Genomic DNA, 14,279 nt, shown 5'->3' with positions numbered 1-14,279 from the left:
CAGCCAGCGCGACGTTCCAAAATCGAACCTCAGTGGCGGCTCTCGGAAGCGGAACTCTGCCGGGTCCGCGCCGGCTACATTGTTTCCTCCCCCCGACTCCCTCCCGCCCCCTTCCCCCGCCTTTCTTCCCTCCGCTACCCGGGCCCTGCGGCCGTCCCCCTGCCTCTGCCTGGCGGTCCCTCCTCCCCTCGCCTCGCACTCATACCTCTTTGTACCGTACCCCCTGGGGACCCCTGTGCCCCTCCCCTCCCCCCTGACCGCATGGACCCTCCCGCAGGCCGCTGATGCCGCCCGCGGCGGGGTGGCCTGGACCGCAGTGCCCCAAGAGAGGTGAGTGCCCGGCCGTCCCGGAGTGTCCCCTGGAGGGAAGAGGGTGGAGGTCGCGCGTCTGGTCTCTGTTGCTGCCACTGTCGCGTCCACTCCCATTCCCCCCTTCTCCCCCCTCTCCCCTCTCTCCTTTACTCCCTTGCAAGGGTTCGAATTCTCCCAGGAGCCACTGTCAGAACCCAAATGGGAAGGGAGTGCACGAGGGACGTACTGCCCTTAAGCTCCACGGACTTGTCTTCTCGGGTCATCCCGAGTCCCCGCTCTGTGGAGCTCAGAGTAGGAGGTGGCTGGAGTCTGGAGGAAGAGGATCCGTATGGGCCAGGTCCCTAGAGAGAGTGCTGGACTCCCCTGCCGTTCCCTGTCCAGGACCTCCCTGCAGGTGCCCTGACTTGCTTGGTTCTGATCCCTCCCTCATTATTCCACCGTGACCCTGCGGGCTGCAAGCAAGCCCAGGGCCCAGCCACCTCGGGTGAGCAGTTAGAAGCCCAGGTCCTGGGATTGAGTCTGTCACCCTTGGCCTCTCAGAAGACCAGGCGTAAGCCAAGGGACCTCTGACCTTTGGGTGGGAAACTGGGCAGGCCTTCCGCCCGGGTGGAGGTGACTGAGCCTTAGCACCATGCCCCCACCTTCTGGCACCCTGGGGCACCCATTCTCCTAGGCTTTTTGTGGTCCAGACCAGGTGTCAGGAAGGGGTGTGTCCAGCCAGCAGATTTTTGGAGCTTAACTACCAGTTCACTTCCCCGCCCATTTTGTACACCCACGAACCGAGGCTCAAAGGGAGAAGTTGCTACCCCAGGCCCCTAGTGGAGTTAGGCTGGCTATCCTTTCATCCCCAGCTCTGCAGGGCTGGATGGCTGTGGGTGGAAGGAAACCAGGCAGGCACCTTCACCCACTGGGTATACAGGCCCCCCAGCCTGGCCCCGGAGGGACTGTTGGTTGAGCACGTGCTTCCCTGCAGAGGGCTGGAGGGAGTGAAAGGGCTTCCGGCCCCAGCTGTGGCTGGGTCAGCTAGCAGGAGATGTGGGGAATGTGTGGTGTGGGGCCCTCTGTGTGGTGTGGCAGGAAGGGCCGGCTCCTGGCCCCGGCTCTGAGTTGAAACAACCTGGTGGTCAGTCCTGACCCAGCGCTCCCCACACCTATGGCCCAGCTGGCACAGGAGCAGCCAAGTTCAGAATATAAATGGGGTCAGATGGGAACCGTGGAAGCCCTGTCTCCACTGGCAGCAGGCTACAGAGTGGGGACACCCAGGGGGCCTATTTCAAGCTCCTAGTACCCTGGCCGTTCCAATGTCTTTCTTGGTTGTGGCCACAGCAGGAACAGGGCAAGGGCAGCAGGGGTGAAGTCGGGGCCTGGCAGGATCCTCTGGCCCAGGAGAGCAGGCAGTGCCCTGGAGGGTGTTGAGTGGTGTCTGGGCTCCCTTGGAGCTGCTGGCAGTTTTGTCCTGCTGGGTCCCTGCTCACAATTTAGGTTTTTTTGTTTTTTCAGTTTTTTTCTGGCTGTCCTGACATGCACAGTGGAGGGGACCCAGATGTCCTGGACCTGTGAGACTCCCCTCACATGGCCCCACACCAGCCCTAACTTCCTTTCCACCCTGAGGGACTTCGGGCTGGAGCCTGACATGATTGGCTCCCTCCCACCCCAGGCCAGCCTTTTTAATTTTTATTTTATTTTAATTTTTACCAACTGTGAGCTGTGAGGGTGCGACCCAGGGTCCAGGGCCTTTGAAGAAAGGAGTCTGGCTTCTGGCTAGCACGTGTGCGGGGATGTGCTTTTCGTTTATTCTGAGAGGGAGTGAGCTTGGTGCCCTCCTCCCTCTCAGAAGCGGCTGCTCTTCTCTCTGCATTGGGTCGGGGCAAGGAAAGACCAGAAAATATTCCCATTTACCACTGCAGGGGGGCCAGACCCCAAAAGGCTGAGCCACACAGAGTGGCCCACGGCAAGGGTTGGAAAGTTTGGGGACAGAATGCAGCTTCCTCCAAACAAATATAGGTAGGGGTTGAGGCCCATGATCCACAGTGTGATGTGGCTGCCCCCCAAAGGGGGCAGACCTGTCTGGGTGCAGTTCTGGGCTCCATCTTTTGAAGGATTTTAAAACCTTGACAAGTCGTCTTCAAAGAACCAAGGATGTTGATTGAGTCTGGGAAAAGAGAAAGTAGAGACAGATTCTCCTATGTCTGAGGGACTGTCCCAAATGAGAAAGGCATCCCGTGGCAGAAGTTGTCCCAGACACCTGGGCCAGCACTAGGGAGCAGGCGGGTTCCAGGGAAGTGAATCTGAGCTCGTTCTAGGGAAACTGAATGCACTCATTTTCTTGATTTAGAAAATAACAAAACAGCACTACAGGAAATTTAGAAAACGAAACAAAAATCACCCACTATTTCTTCAGCAGGCAGTGACTGTGTTAGCATTTTGGAGTTCCCTGCTGGTCTTTTCCCCCGTCTTTTTCCTTCATCGCCGTTGTCACTGGAGTGTGTGTACCGTGACACCTTTTTTCATTTAATACTGCGTCTGTGGGCATTTTCTCATGGTGCTACATGGTCTAAGTAATGTTGCTTCTAAAAAGCTACAGAATATTCCAGGCTGGCCTGCTGCGGCGCCATCACCCATACACTGGAGCGTGTGCATTTTTCCCCTCTGTTGCTGTTGTGGTTGTCATTACTGTGAGTCCCAAAAGCAGCCAGGGTGTTGGAGGGCACGGGCAACTTGGCACCCAACTGAATATGGGTTCCAGGCTCAGACATGCCACTTAGATCCAGGGTGGAGGGACCTTAGACAGGTCACTGACCTGCTGAGCTGCCTTTATATAAATAACAGGATGGTGACACCTACTTTAGAGGAAGGTGTAAGGACAGTGTCAACTAACTAACCAAGGGGCTCTAAAGTGCCTGGCACAGGCCTTCCTCCACTTCCTCTATGAGTAGGACTGGCATTGTTGAAGGAGTGTCCACTGCTGGCTGCCTCAACCTGTGGGGAAGGTGCCTGAGCCACGAGCCAACGTTGGCTGACCACTCACCTGGCAAAGAGGTGGTCTCTGCCTGGGGAGCCCCTCTGAAACCCCCTGGCCCTGAGGTTCTAGAATACTATGGCCAGTGCCCTTCCCTGCCCTCCCCTCTCCCCATTACCATGTGATTGCCTGGCCTACAGCATGGGGCTGGCCCTGGGAAGATGGGCTGCTGGTTAGGGTCCAGGACCTGACTCCACCCTTTCCCCTTCCAGTCTCCCAACATCAGAGCTGAATAGACAAGGCATCTTCTCTGTCTTTTTTTTTTTTTTTTTTTTGGTGAGATGGAGTTTTGTTCTTGTTGCCCAGTCTAGAGTGCGATGGCGTGATCTTGGCTCACCACAACCTCTGGCTCCCGGGTTTAAGTGATTCTCCTGCCTCAGCCTTCCAAGTTGGGATTACAGGCATGTGCCATCACGCCTGGCTAATTTTGTTTTTAGTAGAGACGGGGTTTCTCCGTGTCAGGCTGGTCTCGAACTCCCAACCTCAGGCGATCTGCCCACCTCGGCCTCCCAAAGTACCGGGATTACAGGTGTGAGCCACTGCGCCCGGCCGACAAGGCCTCTTAAGAGCCTGGCTGCCTCCTGCCTCCCAGCTCTCGCTAGGTCAGCCCAGTTTGGCATTTTCCCAGAGGAAATAGAGGCCTGCTTAGCCTGAGACTTAGACAAGGAACCTAGGCATCCCGAACCCCAGCCCGAGAACAGCCATGCCAGCCTCATCTTCCCACCCTGTCCCAGTAGCCAAGGAAGGGAAGCAGGCTGGGAGATTGAGGGTAGGGGGATTCTGGAGCCTCCCAGAGCTTCCCAGGAGGGAGTTGGACACATTAGGAAACTCATGTGTTAGCCTTCCCCTTCTCAGCAGGTGTTCCCCTGGTCTAACCTGAGTGTGTTTCACTGTGACACACCTGCTTCCTCTTGTTCTGCTTTTATGGAGACCAGAGTAACTGGGAGTGCCCTCCTACAGCCACCCTGTGGGCAGTAGCAGGACACCAGTCTCTGCTTGGCAACCCTGGGCCTAAGAGACTGTAGCCCCAGATGACCCTAGGGTGGCCCAGGACTAACCTAGGGAAGGGGTCCTCCCCCAGGTGGCCCATTCAGTGCAGAAGTCCCTTGGGCACACGACCTCAGACTCCAGCTGCCATACTCTGGCCTGTGGAGTGTCTCCCTCCTCCCTGCTCTTAGTGTAAGGGAAGTGGGCATGACAGCTGCCCTCCTGTCCCACAGCTTGGGATGGGATGAGGTCACAGGGTGGGGTCCGTCCCAAGATGCTGGCCTGGCCTGGTTCAGATGAGAGCCCTTTGGGTGTTTCTCAGTTTCCCCCGCCCTTGGTTGGGGACAGGATGGGTGGAGGAGCAGGCCACCCCCAGCGCCCGGCAGGGAGCACTGCCTCCCTTCCTCCTCCCCTCTGGGTCCCTTCATCCAAGGGCTGGAAATAGAATCCGCTAAGTAATGATTAAAGTCAAATTCAGACCTAAAAATAAAAAGCTGGTGAAGGAAGAGCTGGTGCTCCCTGCATGACTGAGGGGAGAAGGGAGCAGGGAGAGGCTGGCTTTGGGTGGCTGAGCCCCTGCTCCTCGGGATCAGGAGTACTCCACCAGTTGAGGGGGTGCTCTTTTATCTACCATGACGTAGCCCATTAGGTGTAGACAGCACCAATCAGGGCAGACTGGCAGGACCCATTAGAAAAAAAAAAAATCCCATTTTTCCCATGGGGAAACTGAGGCCCAGAAAGGATAAGTGGTTTGTCCAGTGACTATTTGAGAGTTCCCCTCAGCAGGCCCCCAGGGACTGGAGGGCTCTATGCAGCCCAGCGTGCCCTTTCTGCCTGCTCAGTTTCTCTTCCTGGTTTTAAGGTGCTAAGATGAAGGCAGCTTCTCATCACACACTAGCTGTGCACACACCCTTCAACCGCAGCTTCCCTCCACCCCTCCTTCTGTGGTCTGGGCCCAGAGTCGAAGGAACAAGTAGAAGAGGCTGCTTGGTGCCTCCCTGGCTGTCCTGATCGTGGTATGGTTGTAAGCCTTGTGGGCAGGTGAAAACCTGGGCATAATCTGCCCCCCTTGGACCCTGGCTGCTGCTTCTCAGCCCAGCCTGACACCTGGTCCTCATGCAGACTCGCTCGTCTATCTGCAGCTTGTGCTGTCCATGCTGCAGGGAGACAGGAGGGAAGGATGAAGAACAAACCCTGAGAGCGCCTCTGCTGGCGGGCGGAGGAAACCAGGAGTCAGTGAGGGGAGGCCTGTGGTTCTCACTTCCTGGCAGGGCTGGTAGGAGCTCTGAAGCTGGGGCTGTGCGTGGGCTGGGGCAGCCTGGAGGGCCTCCCGGAGGGGAAGGGCCTGTGAAAGTCAAGAAGCGTTTGAAGAAGAAGCATGGTAGGGAGAGAGGTCCTTCTTTGGAGCTTCTTCCCTCTCTGGGGCTGCTGGCTGTTTTCTGTGTGTCCCTCGATAGGCTCTTGGCCTCTCTGAGAGGCCGAGGTGTGCAGACAAGCAAGAAGTGGGCACAGAAGAACTTCTGCTTCCCAGAGCAGAACAGCCAAGCTCTGGGCAGACCTTCCCTTGGTGTCCCCCACCTATCCATTTTCAGGATGTCATCTGTCCTGCACAAGGAAAGGTGGGAAGAAAGGTCCCCTAACCAAGGTTCAGACAACTCTGAGCTCAAGTCCCCGCACAGCTTGTTCCTCCTCTGTGAGAGATCACCAGTCCTTGCCCCATGGGGTGTTTGAAGGATTAAGTAACTAATGCAGTGCCCCAAACCCGGCTGGGTCAGTAGGCTGTAACTCCCGTGCTCTCATTCTGCAGCCCTTCTTGCTAGAGCAGTGTGTTGGTAACGGCCCCATCTCCCTTAAGTAGTAGCAAGTCTGTCCTTTGTGTTGGTCCCCACAGCTTTACCTTCTGAGCTGTGTGTTCTGCGGGTCGTGGTTCTGAAGTGGGGAGACCAGAAATCTGGGGGCCAAAGTTCTAGACAGCTCATGGGCCTCCAGCCGTCAGTCTCCCCACCTAGAATGTGGCCAGGAGACTTTGGGGTGAGGGACAAGAACATGACTTTGAAGGGTTCGTTGAAGGTTAGTGCTGAGAGGCTATATGTAAATGCAGGCAAATGAAGATGCAAAGACCACATCCTGTGCTAAGGGGGTGGAGGAGCAGAGGCCTGGGTTAGGGCCCTGGGGAGGCCCAGAGTCCCCATTGCCCAGCACACGTAGGTAATTAGGCTCCTGAGCGGTAATTAGAAACCTTTCTGGGCCAGGAATGGCAGCCTCAAGCCGCAGTGGTGCCTGGGGAGGAGGCTCCCCATTAGCCTGCTCTATCCCCAGCCCCCACCTCTCCCAAACCGCTAGACGGGATTTCCGGTCCTACTGAACCATTGGGGGCAGGAAAAAAAAAAGCCAGTGAGTTGCTGTAATTTGGTATTTATCCATTAAATCCGCCCCTCTCCTTCGGTCAGGGTGCTGACGGGAGCCCCGGGATGGGGGTAGGGCAGCGTGCACTGGAGCCAGAGCAGACATTCTTCTGTTCCTTCGTGACCCCCCGGGAGGTGTAGGCATCTCCAAAGTCCTGGCGCCCAATTCTGCTGCTGCCCACCCTGAGACACCTATGCAGTGGGGGTGCTGAGGGACCACCAGCACAGGCTGCAGGGGTCAGTAGAAGCCCTCCAGCACCCTTCCTTGCCTGATGTGCAGTGGGGAATGTCACAGTGCATCAGCCTGGTGTCCTCTGCAGAACCAGAGGTGGGGCTGATTTTATTGCTGCCAAACTTGCCCAACTGCTGGTGCGTGCCCCGCCCTCCTCAGGTGCACTGCCCTTTGGAGGGGCGGGCCCAGATCTGAAACTTAATTCTGCCTGTATCTGTACTATGACCTGTAGGCCCTGCTCAGAGGCTCCCTGGGCCCCTATCCTGAACCTTCTTCGGTCTTCATTAACTCGCTCTGTACCACAGTTTGCAGTCTTAATCCTGGTCTACTCCAAGGCACCCCTCTCTCAGTCACTTTCCCCTAAAAGCCTTCTAGCTCCTGCTCCCCTCACCCTTCTTCCTGGAAGCCTTCCTGGGTAGCCCCTGTCTCAGTCTATGGAGGCACTGAGCACACCAGGCCATGGTTGACCATCCAGTAACCAGGAGGACAGGAGCCAGTTCTGCATTTTATGGGGGTTCCCAGCATCCAGCCCTGGCCTGTGCACAGAGAAGAGGCAGGTGAATGGTGACCTTGGGTCCCCAAAGGCAGGATCTCCTGAGTCCTTTCCTTCTCCACCCGGATATCCTGGCCCACCAAGCATGGCTCTGGGCACACAGGAAAGCTTCCAAAACACTGGCTCAAAGAATGAGAAGGCAAGGTGGACCTTGCTGTTGCCTGTTGCCTGCAGTGGCTGTCCCCATCCCCCAGAGCATCCAGCTGGGTCCTGTGGCAGCACCAGAGTCTCCGGGGGCCATGGCCCTGAGTTCCCCCAGGTCTTTTGTGCACTTCCCTTTTCAGTGGGTATTTTTAGCTGGGTGTAAACAGTTACTGAAGGCTCCCACGCCCCATTAGGCAGCAGAGTTTTGGCAACGGGGGAAGGGCAAGGGAGCCCCTTGACCTCCCCTGGCCCTCAGCACATGCCTGGCCTTGGGGGTCTACAGCTGCTTCCAGGGTAGGAAAAGGGCAGCCTGGGAGTTTCTGGGCTCCCAGTTCTTTCTCCCCACTCCTTGTCAGCCTGGGCTCCCAAGAAAGGCCTGCCTGAGGCTGCAGCCACTGACCTCAGCACTTGGGCACAATGCCAGCCTGTTCCCAGGACCCCAGCACAAGGGCTGCTGGGAGTCGGGTTTGAGGCAGGAAGTCAGAGTGAAGCACTGGTCCTGCCACATTCCAAGCCCCTTGTCCCCTAGCCCTGCGAGAATGGGGTGACAGCTGCTGTCCCTTTGGGGTTAACTATAGTCCCATTGGTTATGAGACCTCTGTGTGGTACAGCCATGTACCACAAGCCTGACGTCCCCTTTTGTTCGTTGGTTCATTCATTCATTCAGCACTCATTTCCTGAGCAGCCACTTTGGGCCCAGCCCATGCAGACGTGAATCAGATCCTCACTTTCCCCCTGCAGAGCTCCCAGTCCACCCTAAACCACAGGCCACAACCAGTGAGGTTCTCACTGGAGCACAGGGATGTGTGAGAGGCCTTGGAGGCCTCGGCACCCAACACAGCTGGGGACCCAAGGAAGGCTCCAGGGAGAGGTGGTTTACAAAAAGTTTCTTATTTCCAGTTTCATTTTAAGGGGGAAGGTAATAGATGCATGTGGCTTTAAAAAAATAATAATACTTTTTTAAAAAGCCCAGAAGGACAGAATAGCAAATGAACAGTAAAAAGTAAGTTTCCCTTGAACTTGATCTTACTTGCCCTTCCCATCCTAGAAGCAATCTCTGTTACCAGTTTCCTCTGTCTTTCCAAAGATAATCAAGGCATATTTGAGTTTAGGGAGGTATTGTATTAATACCTCTTTAAAAACACAACTTGTAGTATTCCATAGAGAACCTGCACCTGGCTTTTTTGCACAGCCTGTTATGTTGAGTATTTCAAACCTACCAAAAAGTTGAAGTAATAGTATAATGAATATTCATATATCCTTCATGCAGATTTGCGAGTTCTTAACATTTTGCCACATTTACTCTAGCTCTTCTTTTATCTACATAGGCGTTTGTGTGTATTTTTTGCTGATTTGAGTGTTAGTTGTACGCATTGTATCTTTCACCGTAAGAACTTTAGCGTGTATCTCTTACATAATCACGTCATGATCACACTTAAGAAATTGACATGAATTCCGTATTATCTGTTATGTCCATTTCCCCTGTCCCCAAGTGATTTTATAGCTGTTCCCCAACCACCCCTTGATATAGAATTCAATTCCAGATCATTCATTGAATCTTGTTGTCATATTTCTTTAGTGTCCTATTTAATCTAGAACATTCTCCAGCCCTTTTTTTGTTTTGCTCTTTCATGACATTGACATGAAGAGTCCGGTCCAATTGTTGTGGATTTGTCTGATTGCTTCTCCCTGGTTGGAGTCAAGTGGAACAGCTCTGGCCGGCACGCCCTGCTGGGCGATGCAGAGTCCTCCTCCAGGAGGCACTTAGTGTCCACGCGTCGCCTTGCTGGTGATGCTTCACTGGATCACTTGGTTCCAAGGGTGTCTGCACGTCTCCGTGTAGAGCAGGTGCTCCTTCATCTTTCCGATTAGCCTGTGGGATGGGACTTGGAAGCTGTGTCTGTTCTGCTCCCCTGGCAACTTTTTCTTCAATGACTTGAGCTGGTGTTTTGCCATTTTCCATACTCTATCATGGGGAGTGTTCAGTATCGGCACCTAGAGATCTCCCTTGGCCCCATCACAGCTAGAGCTATGCTGTCCCCTTTTAGGGACATCTTGTAATTTATCCAACCAGCCCCCCACTGAGGGACATAAGGGCTGTCTCTCCATCATCTCCTGCTACTACAGACAGCACTGGAGGGACTGTCCTGCTGTGTTTTTTTTAAGGCATGGGTGCTCCAGAAGCAGTTCCTCAGCTGCACCCCCAAGGTTGAGTGGAAGTCCCTTGGTAAAGAAGGAGGAGAGAGTGGGAAGGGAATGGCAAGGCGGGGAGGGAGACAGGGCACAGGTGTCCTGGAAACGGCAGATGGGAAATAGGTCTGGCTAAGATACCAGAAGCCAGCAAGTCCCAGAAAGGTCAAGTGACTTTCCCAAGGTCACACAGCAAGTTGATGGCAGAGCCAGGTGCAGGATTCAGAGCCTCTGACACCCAGGACGATGTTCCTGCACTGCTCCATAGAGGAGCCCGACTCTTAAGTTTAAATAACCCCAGGAAAGACGCCCTGTCTGTGCCTGAGCCCTGCTGAGCTGTGGAAGCCTAAGTTTGCAGTAGCTCCTCCCAGCCACTCTGGCTCTCAGCTTCTGACCTGGAGTGGGAGGGTGCTCTCACCTTCTGGAGATGTTTTAAGAAGGGGACCCCAGCCGAGGCACTGGCTGGGAGGCCACTGAGCCATCTTGGCTGCGGTCTCTGACGTCAGCACTTGGGCACAATGCCAGCCTGTTCCAGGACCCCAGCACAAGGGCTACTGGGAGCCAGGTTTGGGGTAGGAAGTCAAAGTGAAGCACCGGTCCTGCCACATCCCAAGCCCCTTGTCCCCTAGCTCTGTGGGGGTGGGTGATAGCTGCTATCCCTTTGGGGTTAACTTTGGAGTTAACTGTAGTCCCATTGGTTATGGGACCTGAATGTAATGTAGCCAGACTGGATTCCCCCTTTTGTTTGTTCATTTATTCATTCCTTCGGGGGGCTCATGACCCCACCAGGGAGGAGCCGTCCAAGAGGGTTAGCAGCTCCCACTTGCAGGATGTCTGTGGCAAGGCATGCACCGTTCTGGTGCTGAGAGCCCAACTCCAGTCCTCACAGCAGCCCCCGGAGCCAAGGGTTATCACCAGTCCATTGCACAGATGGGGAAGCTGGGTCCTAGAGTCACAGCCAGCAGAGTAAAGGTGATGAGTTTAGCCCTCTTCCCTGTTTCGAGACCCTCTGAAGCCTTCAGAACCCAGCTCCTTGAGGCGGTCCACCCTGACCACTCCTAGGCTCACCCTTCCCTGAGTGCTGCCCCTGTGTCCCTCTTGGCTGCTTCTCCCTCCTCCCTCCTCCTTCCCCTCTCTCTTCCCCCTAGGCTAGTGTGGTCCCCATGGCAACTCCTGGGGCCTGTCAGGCAGGGAGGCACGGGGCTGTGGGGAGGGCTGGCTCAGCAGCTTAGGAGTTTGACACCTGAGTGGGACAGGATGCTCACTCAAGGTGTGGTCCTAGGGACGCCCACCTTGCCCCTGTGGGGCAAGAACCCCAGATGGGAACTTGGGGTTCTCATCTGCAAAATGGGGATAATAATAGCTTCTCTGTCTCAGAGTTGTTAGAGGATATGATGAGCCATAACGTGCCAAGGACAGGGCCTGGCACAGAATAAGTGCTCAGAAAACAGGGCCTGTTATTATTTTTATTATTATCATCAAGGCAGTGGGGAGGCGGCGGTGGCAGCAGCTGTAGGCCAGGAAGGGAGTGTTTGCAAACTGACAGCTGGAAGGGTGACTAACAGCGCAGCAGCCTCCGCGCCCCGCTGTGGTGGCAGGGAGTTTGGGGAGGAAGAGGGAGGCATGGGGATATGGAATGCTAGCAGGGCCCCTATTCAGAAGGACCTAAAGGTTGGGGGCCCAGCCAGCCCTAGTGGGACCCTAATTCAAGCTCTGACACCCCTAACTAGCTATGTGACTTCAGGCAAATTGTTCAACCAGTTGAGCCTCAGTTTCTGCTTCTGTAAAATGGAGGTAAGAGGGTTAGAAGAGCTCATAATCCTCCTTCCCTCCCCGCCACCCCCACCCCCACAGCTTACAGTCCACGGGAGGCAGGGGCAAGGGGTCCCTGCCATCCCTACCTCCACAGCTTACAGTTCACGGGAGGCAAGGGGTGGTTCCTGTACTCAGTGGTGACTGAGTCATGTGGATGGAGGCAGGGTTCAGGCTCATCCTCCTTGAGCCTCAGTGTCCCTGCCTAAACAGCAGGAGTTGATGGCCTGGCCTCTGGGAATAGGAAGGGCCTGTGTTCTGGGAGGAACAGAAGCTCTTTCGTCCAGGGGATGGGGCAGGGGCGCACCAGATACTTCCAAGTTCAGGGTTTCTTTCCAGCCCCTCCTCAGCCAGCTTGCAGGGGATCCCTGTCCTCCCCTTCAGTGTAAGGGATGTGAGACTTAGAAGGGTTGAGTCACTCACCCCAAGTCGCACAATCAACAGAGCCAAGTATTAAGCCCAGGCCTGACTATAGAGCCAGGTGTGTGGCCTGGAAGTGTTGGTTCTTCCTGACTGTCTCCTCCCCAGCTCCTTCTGCTCTCCACGATCACATGCTCCCCTGCTGAGGCCCCATCACCCTCAGAATCAAACCCTGGTTCCTCACATTGGCAGTGGAAGCCCGCCTGCTGCCTGGCAGAGTTTATGCCAGGCCCACTTGAAACCATCCCCTACAGTGTCCCCTGAGCAGCGGTGCTCAGGGTGGACTCTGGAAGCATGTGGGGTCCTAGAGCCCCAGATGGGCAGGGTCTGCCTCCCCGCTTCCCTCACCATCGGCTTCTACCCGGGCCAGTTTCTCACACTGTGTCAGTCCCCTGCCTGACACTGTTGCTCAGACTGCTGCACCAACTCGGGTGCCTTCCCTGGCCTGCCCTCTGCCTGTCTAAGCCCTGCAATCTTCAGGGCTCAGCCCCAGAGCTCCCCCTCCAGGGAGCCTGCCTAAGCTCTGCAGTCCCTGCCTACTTTGCACCCCCAGCACTTTGCACTAAAATGTCTTCTCCCATGCCACTGCACTCCAGTCTGGGCAACAGAGCAAGACTCCATCTCAGTAATAACAATAATAATAAAATAAAATGTCTTCTTCCATTGGGGTAGGTAGCAGTATTTGTGACTGTCAGGCTAGCCCCCAGACCTCATCCATTGTATCAAAGAGCCCAGCAAAGAGGCTCATGGAGAAGTTTCTCTTCTAACACACTGTGACCACAAAGATGCCACTGGCCCTTTCTCAGCCTCAGTTTCTTCACCTGTAGAAAGGAAACAGTAGTTGCAGCCCCTGTGCTTCCTGAGACAGGTCCAAGGGGGCCCTGGGCTGGGACTACAAAGTATGTATGTGCAGACCGGTGGGTTGCTGCTCTTAGGAATGGGGTTGGCTAGGGTAGCTTTTTTGGGGAGTCAACTTTATTGAAGTAAATATACGGTTGACCCTTGAACAACACAGGAGTTGAGGGCATCAACCTCCTCCCTGCAGTCAAAAAAGCGTATATTAACTTTGACTCCTCAAAAACTTTACTACTAATAGCCTTTTGTTGTCAGAAAGCCTTGTAGATAAAGTTGACACTCATTTTGTTTGTTACGTATATTATATACTGTATTCTTACAATAAAGTAAGCTAGTGAAAATAAAATGAGAAAATCATATGGCCGGGTGCAGTGGCTTATACCTGTAATCTCAGCACATTGGGAGGCCAGGGCAGGCGGATCACTTGAGGCCAGGAGTTCGAGACCAGCGTGGCCAATATGGTGAAACCCTGTATCTACTAAAAATACAAAAATTAGTCTGTTGTGGTGGGCACGCCTATGATCCCAGCTACTCAGGTGGTCGAGGCATGAGAATCACTTGAACCTGGGAGGCAGAGGTAGTTGCAGTTAGCCGTGAGTCACCCCACCACTGCACTCCAGCCTGGGCGACAGAGTCTCACTCTGTCTCAAAAAAAAAAAAAAGAAAAAGAAAATCATAAGGAAGAAGAAATACATCTACTGTTCTTTAAGTGGAAGGGGATCATTATGAAGGTCTTCATCCTTCACATTAAGTAGGCTGAGGAGGAAGAGGAAGAGTTGGTCTTGCCATCACAGAGTTGGCGGAGGTGGAGGCGGAGGAGGTGGAAAGGGAGGCAGAAAATGCAGGCATACCCGGTGTAACTTATTGAAAAACATCCAGCCACGTGTGGTGGCGCATGCCGATAGTAACAGCTACTCAGAAGGCTGAGGCAGGAGGATTGGCTGAGCCCAGGGGTTTGAGGCTGCAGTGAGCTATGGTCACGTCACTGCACTCCTGCCTGGGCAACAGAGTGAGACCCTTTCTCAAAGAAAAAAGGAAAAAAATCCATGTGTAACTGGACCTGCGCAGTTCAGACCCGAGTTGTTCAACGGTCAACTGTACACCAAAACGTGTGCCGATCACAAGGGTACAGCTCAGTGAACTGTCACAGAGTGGACCCACTTCATGATTCGGCTCAGACAGTCAGACAACCAACCCCACAGGTCCCCTTGCATTCCTTCCAGTCTCCCTGTCCCAAGAGCAGCTATCCTGACAGCATGGATTAGTTTGGCCAGATTTTGAACTTTATTCATATGGAATTACATAATATGTACTTTTCTGTGTCTGGCTTCTTGGTTAACATTATATATA

The 14,279-nt window shown here is 54.5% G+C and overlaps 1 protein-coding gene across 1 annotated transcript in view; it reads left to right on the top strand.

Annotated features, from left to right (window-relative positions):
- Positions 1-14,279, top strand: part of CSK (c-src tyrosine kinase) — a 20,962-nt gene continuing 6,683 nt past the window's right edge. Inside the window, exon 1 of the mRNA XM_011968523.1 lies at positions 1-330. The gene's annotated coding sequence lies outside the window, so the exon portion shown is untranslated. The remainder of the gene's footprint in view (positions 331-14,279) is intronic.

Source organism: Mandrillus leucophaeus, unplaced genomic scaffold, assembly GCF_000951045.1.
Source record: "Mandrillus leucophaeus isolate KB7577 unplaced genomic scaffold, Mleu.le_1.0 Scaffold848, whole genome shotgun sequence".
In the NCBI taxonomy this organism is placed as follows: Eukaryota; Metazoa; Chordata; class Mammalia; order Primates; family Cercopithecidae; genus Mandrillus; species Mandrillus leucophaeus.
This window is presented reverse-complemented; position numbering and strand designations above follow the sequence as displayed.